Below are 12,533 nucleotides of genomic sequence, written 5' to 3' on the forward strand. Positions count from 1 at the left end.
ATGAGCCTCTTACGCCTTAAATGATTTAATCGAAAATTGGTCACCTAATAGGGAAGGTGGAAAAAACTGCAACTTTTGCAATCAAGCTACTCAGAATCTCGATCATGTCTTGTTTGTATGCCCGGCTCTTATCTCATTCCGATATAGGTGGCTACGTCCTATGTTTATGAAGAATGGCATTAAAAATGTTACATCAGCTAGAGAATTTCTGCTTTGTCCAAAAAATGAAATAGCATGCACTAAACTTTTTTACTTTTTTTAGGGAGTATATGAATATATTTTTTATGGTTTTATTTGACCCCGAGTATGGTTGGTTACACAAAGTATTAATTTGTGTTCATGTATTGTTTTTTTTCATTTGTGGACAATTATAAATATATGACTGTTGCTAATTCTCTGTTGTCGGCACTAACTAAGTCCCTTTTTCCATCATAAAAAAAAAGTCAAGGGAAATATTTTTGCTGCTTTCTGATGCACTTTAGATAAAAATATATGATGCTGTCATGATAGGATTTCTTTCCTAATTGTATTCATAATTAACAGGACCTGATCTCTTATTGTTCTAGTACAGGAGATAATTGCTTGATTGCTGTTACCTATTGCCGTTGTAAGATGCACTTTACCTAATGACTTGTTATTATTGTTGCAATATGAAGTATTTTATTCGACAACAGGCTATCAGTTGAAACTGCTTTTTAATGTTAATTTATCTTTTTGTACATATTTTATAATTCTTCATGGAGTGATTATTTTAGCTCTCCTACACAGTTGGGCATTATTGATGTTTAAATAATATTCTAGTGGTAATTTTACAAATCTTTTATGTTTTGTATGATTACCTTTATTTAAAATGATATAATGGTGTAGATGGAATGGTATTATTGAAGTATTGTTTTAATGGCTGCTGGGTTCATGTTATGGTTATTCATGTACGTTTTAAGTGGACCTCATTAGAGATCCAAATGCTTAATAAATTTATTGAAATGTAACCTCCATCGGGTTTGAGCGGACCACTGGCCTATATATCCTATGCTGTGGAGCCTGGAAAACAAGATAGACCATTGGAGGACCTCTATTAAAAAGCTCGCCGGAGAGGAGACCCACCCAACCCAACAATCATAGAACCAAACCCAAAAACAATAAAACATCAGCAAAAGGAAGCACATAGAGTCCATCTCGAAAGAGGGCCAGAGAAAAATGGGGGTGGCCCAGGGAGTAAGGGACTGCACCAATCAGCGGTAAAAGATCTCCCCGCTCCCGCCAGGCCTATACAAGAGCAGAAGACCCTACACATATGTTACCCTCAGTCATTAGAGTCCAAGGAGTCGCCCTCTGTGCCCGCGAGGGTCCAGAGAACCGCAGAGCGCTCCTTGATCATCGTGGCAGGGTCCGGACGGAGACGATCTAACTTGAGGTTTGTCTGTGGGCCGCGTCGGGGGGCTTGGGTGTCTCTGACCCCGAAGCAGCAGACTGGGCGTTCAAGTTGTCGAGATCCAAGTTCAGCAGCTTACAGGTCTCAGCCAAGGAGAGCAGCTGCTGGAGTTTACCTTCAAAGAGGAATATGACGCAGAACGGGTGCCCCCAGGAGTATGATATACCCATTGATCGGAGATGATTGGTCACGCGGCGAAAGTCTCTTCTGTTTTGTAGGGTGCTAGACGCCAAGTCCTTGAAGAGCTGTGGTGAGTGCTCCCGGAACTGTAGGGGTTGACAGGAGCGAGCCGCCTGAGGATCTCCTCTTTCACCTTAAAGTTGTGTACGCACACCAAGATGTCTGCAGGAGGGCGATTAGGTTGATGGGGAGGGCCCACACAATGACACCGGTCTATCTTGACTGAGGAATCCGCTGCTGCGTTCAGAACTGCCCGAAAGAGCACCTGGACATATCCCTCCAGATCCTCACCCTCTGCTCCTGTAGGGACAGCACGGATTTGCACATTGTTCCGCCGCGACCTGTTCTCCAAGTCTTTGGTGTGCGACTGGAGGTCTAGTTGCTGATCTCGGAGTCGAAGGATTTCTTGCTGAAGTGCAGCGAGGTCTTCATCCCTAGCTGTTGACGATTCCTCCAGTGCGGCCACTCTCTCCCCTATTGCATCCACATCCCGTCTGACCTCCCGGAGGTTCACATGCAAGTCCGTCTTGATGATCATGATGTCTTACCATTGGAAGGCAAACAGCGATTCCAGGAACTCTCTTGTGACCGCTCCCTCTGAGCCCTCCCCGGTCGTGACCGACTTCATGAGGAGGTGTCGAACCGAACGGTCTTTTTTACTCTTGGCCGTCGTCATAATGAGGTTCCGTGGCCGCCTCACCCACATAGGGAAGGTGCGTCGGGGTGACGATGTGCCCACTCACCAGCCGGCTTTGAATATGTAGGCGAGGTCTTCCTTTCTGCTATCACCTGAGGCGTTACCTCTGTCCGTCTGATTCCCTGCGGCCACCACGGTCGCCCCTCTTCACCTGCAAGCAAGGGCCCCTAGGGCATCATCAGAGCTAGCCCTCGCTCCTGAGCAACTCCTTGGGGTGGCTCTGCTCACAATTGACCCGGTCCACCACCACTCCGGCGTGCCTCAATGTTCCACACTCATCGGAGACTGTGCCGAGCACATACGTCTCTGCAGTCGCCCGGACGCCCCGGGCCTGCGTTTCCGGCCCGGGAAACTCAGCAGTGGGGGATGGGACAGGGCTTCCCAGCCAACCAACGTGTCGCTCTCCCGCACCTCCCGGGAGTCTCTGCGATGGGCCTCAAAAAGACAGCTGAAGCACTCATCAGCGGGACATAACAGGCGCTCAGCGGGGGGACCGTAATAGTGATGCTGGGGGCCACTCAGTCCAATGGCCTGCAGTCAACCCAGAAGCGCTCTTCCACTGCACCGCTGCAGGGCCAACGTCCGCTCCACGTGCACCGGGTTCTCTTGCAGGCTGAGCCTCAATTTGTCCTCCACACAACAGGGCAGCGCGTACCTTCACCATGGGCCCCTGGGGGACGGCTGGTGCCTGCTGTCGTCCCCCTGCCTCCGGTCGGTAATCGGGGTGTTGTGGGCGCTTGGAAGTGTGCTGTAGGCCCAGCGAGAGCGGAGCTCAGACTAGACACGTCTGCCCACTCCGCCATCTTGGCCACGCCCCCCTATGTTTTATTTTAAACATTATGTTTAATTTTAAACGTCATCAAGTGCACAAAGAGAGTGATCTGATGACCACGGTGGTGAACAGGGCTTAAAAGTGGGCCGGGCCTCACCGGTGATGAGCACAGCAGTTTTTAGGTCTCGCCTGACCCAGCGCATGCGCTGGTCTGGTGAGACTTATTAAGAGGGCTCCAAAAAGTGCTACCAGGCCGGCCTAGAGCTACAGTGCATGTGCGCGGCGCGCGCGCCCTGCTTGACCGCGATTACTTTCACTTTCGTGGCCGCACGACCGCTTTGATGTTTGAACGGGATCACTTTCACTTTCGCAGCCTTGCGGCCGCTTGGCTTTGCCAATAGGTCTTGCTTTTGGGACCTTATAAGTATTTAGTTATGCAACTGTTGCATGGCTAAACACTTATAAGGTCCCAAAGGCGAGACCTATTGGCTATGCCAATGCTTGTTTAAAGGGGGCCTCGAAATGGGTCTCTATTGGGCTCTATTTTGTGCCCTGGCACAGGCGGTCTGTTTTTTTCCGGACTGCGGTGACAGCAGGCACATCGATGTGCACGTGCTCACACTACTCACTTCTCACTAGTGGAGAAGTTATGGCATGATGTCATGCCAGGTGAGTGTTGTAGGAGAAGGGAAATCCTTTAAAGAGAGTCATTTACTCTCTGGATTTCCCTTCTCTTTTTGAAACTCAGGAGCAGCAACGTCGTTGTGGTGCCACCAAGGCTTTAAGTGGAAGCTTTTTGAATATTATATACAAGCCATAGTTTCTGCTTATTTATCTTATGCAAGTAACAACCATTGAGAAAGCCAATAGTCCTGACTTGTAGGTATGATGTTACTTGTATCATATATATGGATGCAATTACAGAAAGAGCAAAATACAAGTCGGGCGGCACACTATGCTAAGCAGAGAATTTTAGCATATGTGGTTTAAGCCACGCCCCTAATTACATTGGCCACGCCCCTTTGAGAGACCCACCAGTTTTTTCATCCCACGTAAAGCCCTGGTGGTGAAGCAGATGTTACTTTCCACTGAACTACATTCCATTTACTTATTCTAGAACTGTGCAGCTGATAACGTCCTGCTTCATGCCGGAGCGCTTGTCCTTTGTGCACACGTGTCCACTATGACATACACACCCAGTGCTTCGTGGTGCTGGTACGCCATACTGTGGAGAAGGGACAGTAAAGCAGAAAAGGCTGTAAGATGGGTCTCCTGTACAGGTTGAGTTGTGAGGGATTCTCTGGAGACGGCAAGGTGGGGGGTTCTCTGCGTTGCAAGGTAGGGTCTCCTCTCCAAGTTTGTAAACAGCACGTGCCAACCTCTCTTCCATGTGCTGCTGCAGTCTTAAGGGTTTTGGGATCTAAATGTGTGACATTTAGAGGCTCTGAAGTGCTGGACTCCTCTTTACAACCCACTAAGGAGTCTTTTTATTTTGGGAGCAGCAAAGTACTTGGCTGTGCACATTTTAATCGCTTGAAAAAAATGCCAAGTTTATTTACCGGAAAGGTAATTTTAAGAGACGCACACTTTCTTCACTTTATTCATTCACGCACTCAACCGTTACATGTTACTTTGAACTTTATTTTCGCCCTGTTAATTTCTTGAACCGCTGGCTGAGCAATTGTAGACCTTTTTACTTTCACCAACTAGAGTATTGTTTATTCCTAATTATTTATAGTAAATACTATATTTTCTGTATTACATCAGCTCTACAGTAGCTACGTGAAAAATAAATTTCCGTGCTTTATAATATGTATGTGCAATATAAAAAAAAATACAATTATCACATATACCTTCATCCATCCACTCGTCAAACCTCTGCCTCATTCTACCATGCACAGAACTCTCTGGACCCCACTTCGATTTGTGGAGCTTGCCCGGTCTTTTCTTTTCATCCTGGAACTGTCTTCCTTATTCTGTAAAGTGATCAAGCCCTCTACAAATTACAAAAGGCAAAGAGAAAATAAGAAACCTGTGAGCTGTGCATTTACCCACTGCCCAATCTTGGATGAAATACTGTTCTTTATAGAAAAGCCAGGCCTATTGGCTTTGCCAAAACGTGTTTTTATTACCTCCCGGTATTTTACAAAATGAAAAGGACCCTGGGTTGGATTCGTTCTGTTTTACTTTTTTAGGAATGAAAGTGGCTTCCGAGCTGTTGTACCAGGTATGAGAAGCACCGATGAGCTCCCGCCGTGTTGCGGGGGCATAGAGTGGCACCCTGGTATCCCTGGGCTGTGGCCGGGTACCGATGCTCGCTGCTCCTGCACGGAGAGCTCGGATGGGTACCCTGCAGCCCCATATGCCCCCGTCCCCGCAGATGCCCCAGTCCTGCCCCCGCCGCCGCCATGTTGTGCGCTAGGCGGGCCCGGATCGGAGGGAGGAGGAGCGCTCCCGGGATGACGCTTCCCAGGCTGCAGCGCGGTGCGGGATGAGGGGAGGGCCCTGCTGCCGCCGAAGCCAGGAGTGCACCGGATAGGGAGGCACGGGGGACACCCGGGACCGGCGGCTCCCAGACACCGACCCGGGCTGAGGCAGACCCGCAGGGATCAGGCATCGGAGAAGGGTCGGAGGGAGCGAGGGGTTCGCGGAGACTCCATAGCACCAGCCGGGATAGGAGGTGAGCAGAACCCGCCGGGGCTTCGGAGAGCCCCCACCAGGATGGGCATGAGCCTCCCTGTGCCACCCCTGCTCGGGGTCTTTTTGTCTGCCCCCTCTAGGATCAGCCTGATCCTTGCTGCATTCCCTTCGTTTGTGAACCGAGCTCGAGGCAGCCCATTGTGTTTAATTCTGCACTGCACACGGATTTTTGTGGGCTGAGGAAAATGGTTCAAAACGTGTGTTGGCGGGGCTGGGAGGGGGTGTAGGCGCGCGCTGCAGTGTCCTGCAGACATGGTCCTACACTGTGCTCTACCCAGGAAGAGCCTGGGAAATCCAACAGGATGTGTGTGTGGGGAAGGGGTGGGGTGGTGGGACCAGTCCTAGCTTCAGATCGCCCCTTATTTCACAGGGCAGGGATGCGCACACACAGCGGGGGGCAGTGCCAGCGCTTCTAACGGGAACTAACAGCTGCTTTGGACAGTTCTGGAAGGTGTAGCAGTGTTCATCTAGCCTGGGGTTATGGTTGGTGAGGTGCCAAGTATGCTAGGTGTGAGGTAACTGCAGCGCCCGCACACACCTCCCAGCGCCAGGAAGTGTAGACATGTGTTCTTGGTCAGGGACAGAGATTGGTTCCATGCCTTCCTGGATGGGGCAGAAGGCAGGGGGCAATTGGAATGCCCCAAGAATAAACACGACACTGAAGAATCTATAACTTCACAGTAAAGCTATAATCTTGAGGTCTTTCTTCTGGGTGAGCTGTATTTCATTACCGCATTTAATTGTTGCTATGTTGTAGCTTTGTGTTTACCCAATTACAATGTATTACTTCTTAATTACGCGGATCTCTTATGCACATTCGTAAAGTATGCACATTTATAAACTGTGCACATTGTGAGATGAGAAGTAAAACCTCGCGGCAGATGAGATAACTTGCCCTCACGTCATGCTTTCAAACTCAAACATCCCCCTCAATAAAGAAAGCATTTCTCGGGGTGCCCGATTCATGTGTATTCTATATGAAGTGTTCAGGTCGTCATACATTGTCTAGGAGGTACTGCGGCCTGTGTGACGATTATTCACTTTTTATCCCCCCTTCACCTGGAGTTACGCGCTCTGACTGGTGAGTCTTTGAGCCCTGTGTGCATGAAATTAAAGTTTGTTTGAATTTTTTTTTTTAAATTGGCTACGATGTTTGTAAAATCCTCACATCTGGCGGAGACATCAGAGCATACCAAAAAAGTGAGGCGAGTTGGCACGTAGACGTCATGCTCCTTTGTATTTCCAGTGAACCTTGAGCAGTCTAAATTCACCAGTTCCAAGTAGCCTGCTCGCATTTCGACTTAATTTTTTTAAAATCAAAAATCGGATTTTCCTACTGTTTGTACGCACACTCGCTCGTGTACCTTTGGCACCTGTTTGTAGATTTACTTGTATTATGATAGGCACGAACCCACGCATCATATGCATAACTATTATTGCAAAATAGGGGGTTCCACCTACCACACAATTCTGATGTCATCTAGAGGTTAGTAAGACATCGGTTCTTGTAGCACGAGCTTTTCTCCGGTCTTTCATATGTTTCAGTATGCCATCCTTTGTTGTTAAGTTTTGGCCTAACCATATTCGCGGTGGTGCTTAGCAAAACATAGGAAATAACTCCCAGTAGTAAGTATATGGTTACCAAGCTCCCTGTTACCACTAGGAGATGCCGGTAGATTATTTGTGTTTATCATGACCAAGTTATAGCTCCATGCTGTGGAAATGGGCTCTGTCAAATCAGCAAAAATAGTAACGTCCCTTACTCGTAATAATGCATGGTTTTGCTCCTCAGCTGATTTTCTGACATAAACGAAAGGTGCAGTTCGGATGTATTGGACTAGCTAAACTTTTTGTTCAGGATATAACATTTAAAAAAAGTTAGTTTTAATATGATAATTATGATTTGGTATCATTTTATAAGATGTTATTTATTGCTTGAGTTGGGAGACATGCCATATGGATCTTTTACCATGATGCCATAATGGTTTTAACTCTTCTGACCCAGAATGTTTTCCAACTGCACATCGCTGGACGAGTGCACCAAAACTTTCATGCATCATGTTTCTTTTTAGATCCGCACCTTAAGGATTTGGCTAAATGGAAATGAATGAACCGTGTGGCGCTTTACACTCTCAGGCATTCTGCTGTTTCCTAGTCAAACATTATCTGAAATTATTATTTGCCACATCAGAATATGCTGAATTCTGTAGTACCTCGCCAGACCTGGAGCCTCCACTGGGCCATGTTTGTGTGCTGTGCACTTTTGTGACACCGCTCTGCTGTCTCCTGGCTTCACGAGAACTTACCTTCTGGTTTGTTTATTATTAGCTAGCCTGGTGGCAAGGTACTATGGCTGTGTTGGTGTCTTCATGGGAATCGAGATGAATCCCAAAGCAAGATCCTACAACGCCTCTTTACTCTAGTTCACACTTGAACTGAGGTATGTCTCTCGGAAATATGGCTTTGTCTATGGGGATGGGGGCAGGGGTCGGCTGGACATATCTGCCCCTTAGTGGTGCAAACTGAAACCACGCACCAGAACTTGGAATGGGAACTTTACAAAGTCATCAAATTCCCTTGGTCATACGCATCAGAGTGCAAGGCTTCCCTCAAAATGAAGTTGTCTTCATTATATCTTTGGTACAAAGTTGATATTCTTAACAGTGCTCACTTTTATTCAGCTCAAAAGGCTGAGAAACTCATATATTCTAACTCGTCATCTTAAATTAAGGCCAAGTGTACGCGAAGTGCCCCGGCCATCCAACCACTCTCCTCTTAGTCTACAGTCATTTTTAATAGATTATTTTCCCATTTGAATATATGTTGCTCGTTACATCTCATCTTTTACTGTTGCATTTACATGTTGAAATGGTTGCCAGTATCCTGAGGGTCCATCAAAATGTATTTATCATTTACACCTTTAATGAAATGTAAATGTTTTTTAGCTTTCTGGGGCCAAATAGGCATGGAAAGTTGACAATAACAAATAGAACTTTATTATTTTTATTTTCTTTTTAATCCTATGTGTACTAGTTGTTTTTAAATGTTTTTTAATCTTTTAAATTGTGTTAATAGATCTCCTGATCACGATTGATACCTAAGGCTGTAATTTATAGGGTGACGAGTAGTAGTGGCGCCGGTAAACATTTTATGAAATTGTGGTAAATCATTTCTTGCCGGTTTTGAATGATATTCTGTATTATTATTAATTCCATAAATTGCTGTGTTTTATAATTTTTGTAATCTATGAACGATTGTTATATTTAATTGTGCTTTTATGGCTGTACAGCCGAAATAAAGTTTTTTTTTTTTACTTTTTGACAAATAGAATATCTGCAAGTGGCTAAATGAATAAGAAATAGTTGCAATTTTTTCAGAGTTTTATATAGCGCGAACTCGACCCGAATCCAATCGGGTATCAGAGCGCTTTACATAGCGCCAGTTACGTTACATGAGGACACACATTAGCAGTTGCGTTACAGATGACAAACACATTAATTTTGTTAGGCACAGGGAGATTAAGTGATTTGCCCAGAATCGCTGGATGTTGAGCGTCCCTGCCGAGACTCGAACCCGGTTCCCCAGCTTTGAGGCTAGCTGTTGTGCCACATCCTTTCGAAGAATAACGTATCTCCCAAATGAAATTGTGACTGACCTGTGTTTGACTAGTTGTACATTACCAGCTTGCGCTTCAAACCTCCCAGTAAATGGCGTAGTCTTGAGTATCCTGCTTTTGTGAATGTCGAGATGGAGAATTGCGTTACCTGCCAGTCAAGTCAAATGTGGGTGGTTTCTCTTGGCTCTGGCTGGTAAAGGAAACTGCAAAATGCAGTTTTGTTGCTTGAGTGTCCACTAAAGAGTCTTTCAGAGGGTTCCTTTGGCACCTTTAATATGTAGTTCTGGTGGTTCACCAGGCCCGCCCTGCACTGGAACCCTCGAGGGAAGGCTAAGAAAAGCCTGCCGCTGAGGCCTGAAGGCTGACTGCAGGTAGATGGGCTACACCTGGAGTCAGATTGAAAGAAAAGCCTAGGGCAGAGGTGGTTGGAGATTCTTGGTTGATGGCCTGTACCTTAGCAGGTAAGTCTGCTGGTTCTTGCCCACGCTGTCTGGGGATGGTCGCTCCTGATCTTGAAGACTAAATGTCTTGACTGCGGTGCTCCGGGTCAGTTCACCTATTCTTGATGTCTGGTGTTGTAGGAGAAAATGACGCACCCAAGGGAAATGCCAGTAAATCTTTTGCTATGGCCAATAGCAGCACCAGCAACGTGCAGAAAGTATTGTCTGCCTTGATTTATATTGTAAATTCACTAATTGTGGAAGGCCCGCTGGTTAAACCACCAGTTGGGCAGATTTTGCTCTGCCAGGGCCTAGAACTGTGCCCACATCATAAGTGTTTAGTTTATGTTGTATTATCTCTGTCTCCTCAGTTCAGCCTCAGGCGCACGTTCAAGGTGAAGGCGGTGGCCGCCCCTCTGCTTCAGAGATGATGTGCAGTTCATCTTTAACCTGTTAAAGACGCTCTTTGTGGAAAGTTCTCTATAAGTAGATTGTTGGCATCTGCCTGCTCATATTCTGTCTGTCCTGGTAAGCACTGCAAGGATAGAGCTTTCCCTATGAAACGGAGATGAACTGCTTTAGGATTTCACAATTCTTCCAGCATGCATTTTTAGTACCTCAAAAACGATCAACTTGAAATATGTCAAGGTTAGTCTGTGGGTAGGGCTGTCTCTAAAGGCCAGCTTTTCAGCCCACAGTTAAAGCGCCATTTTTTTGCCAATGTGTACCAACAAACAAGGACTATTTATGAGACACTCAGAATATTTGCGAAGTTCGAAAAGTGCTATTTTTCTAGTGACCTTACAAATGACTTCTCTGAGTAAAACTGCAAAACCTCTGAATGACTGGGTGAAAAAAAGACATTTTGTTAAAGGGACATTATGATTCTTTACTAATATCACATACTAATGTATATTTTAAAAAAGTAGCAATTCTCTGCTATGATTAGCCACACAACCATATTACTCCATTAACACACCACAGACTCCTGCACAGAAACAACTTCATTGACGACCTCATTTATGACCTGAAATGTTGCAGTTCCACTGACAGCCAACAGGTGTCCTCATAGAGTTTCCATGGATGTGAAAGGCTGCCATTCCAATGAGAGCCCACAAATTGCTTCACAAAGTCGATGTGGAAAAAAGGGCTTCAGTTCCATTGATTGCCTATAAAGCTCATCCACAATATTACCAGTGAACAAAAAGTCTCCGTTTGCAATAACATACATGGATATCCTCGCCAACATTATATGGATACGTAAAATCAATTTACGCCCAAGCAGCATTCATTTGATATTTCACAGATGCGCTTTCCTAGTCCCAGAAAAAACTCTTGTATCAGTGCTGTTAGTACATTAGATACTTTTTTTAAAAATCAAAAATGATCATATGGCCTTTTATATTATCTTAACAGAGATATGTAAAGCTTTCGCCAATGCCCTGCACACAGTATTTACTACAGTGGGCAGAGATGGGCTAAAGGAAATGATTAATGAGTAGGTGTTAATACAAATGTTGCTTTTCAGCTTTCGGACCCGATGCCAGGTTTTTATACTCGGTACAAAAGTATTTTGCACTCTTCTGAGCGCTTCCCCAGCATTCTCTGGGGAGGGGGATGTCTTTACCTTGCTGTTGCAAGCCAATGGCTGACTGAAGGCCACCAAAATATTTTACAGAATAGATTCTATTGGTCCATGTTTGATCCACGACTCCAGTAATGGTTGCTGGGGTAAATGTGTTCGTCATTCAAGTGCAGTCTGAGCAAAGATTTGGCTTTTGCATCTGTAGCTACCTGCGGGGAGATATATAATATATTTCATTTTAGGAGTATTTTTCAAAATCACACTGAGATAATTTACACCAGTCCCAAAAAATCCTGTTCAGAAAATATTGAGATGTCCATGAGCAAAAGCTCCCTTTCTAATTGGAGAAAAATGTACATTTTTGGGATTATACTCCTCACCATCTCAGCAATGATCAATGTTCACAAAGCTTTTTAAGATCCACTGAAGATTTGTTTAAGGCATTGTCAAAGGGAGACAAAGTTACTAGCAAAAGCAAAAACAACTTTCCTTTCAAGTCATTGATGTCTCTAGCCTCTGTTTATTGTAAACTTAGTTCGCTAAAAACTGCTAGCCTCCATTTATATTACATGTGCATTTTTGATGCCAGAAAATGATTGCTTGAAAAAAATTGTGTTATAAGCTGGTAATAACCTTTTACAATTTAGAAGTGATGTTACTGCTTCATCTAGTCTTTGCTTCTCAGTGTTTGAGAGCTTCCATCCTCCTTTGCATGCTGTGAGCCTCAGGGGGTCAAAAGGGGACCCTGGCAATTTACAGCGATTAATACTATAGTTGGAAAATGCTCCGCAGACCAATGCCTGCCCACTCACCTGTGTACCCCCTCCCCCCCCCCCACTACTTCACCCATACCAGAAGATGCAAACTGGCCAGTGGAGCGGCAGTGGCGAGGGTGTGCCTGTTCTCACATGCATCTGGGAAGTCCAGGCAAACTCACACCCAATTCTGAGGCTTGTGGACTTCTTGTAGCCATTGCCAAACTGACAAAAAAATCCAAAGGCTGTGAGTTAGCTGAATGTAAGGAAGTGGGGCAAACATTATATTGTTTGTTATGTTGTTATCAGTGTTTTTATAGCACGCTTATCACCTCTGAGGGTATCCAGGAGGTTAA

The 12,533-nt window shown here is 45.4% G+C and overlaps 1 protein-coding gene across 5 annotated transcripts in view; it reads left to right on the top strand.

The window, feature by feature from the left end:
• The first annotated feature begins 5,519 nt into the window (after positions 1-5,519).
• PTK2 (protein tyrosine kinase 2) overlaps positions 5,520-12,533 on the top strand; it is a 799,547-nt gene continuing 792,533 nt past the window's right edge. The window contains exon 1 of one of the 5 annotated variants that reach the window (XM_085604846.1): positions 5,520-5,761. The gene's annotated coding sequence lies outside the window, so the exon portion shown is untranslated. The remainder of the gene's footprint in view (positions 5,762-12,533) is intronic. The other 4 variants (XM_085604845.1, XM_085604850.1, XM_085604847.1 and 1 more) reach the window with 4 other exon arrangements.

Source organism: Triturus cristatus, chromosome 5_1, assembly GCF_964204655.1.
Source record: "Triturus cristatus chromosome 5_1, aTriCri1.1, whole genome shotgun sequence".
NCBI lineage: Eukaryota > Metazoa > Chordata > Amphibia > Caudata > Salamandridae > Triturus > Triturus cristatus.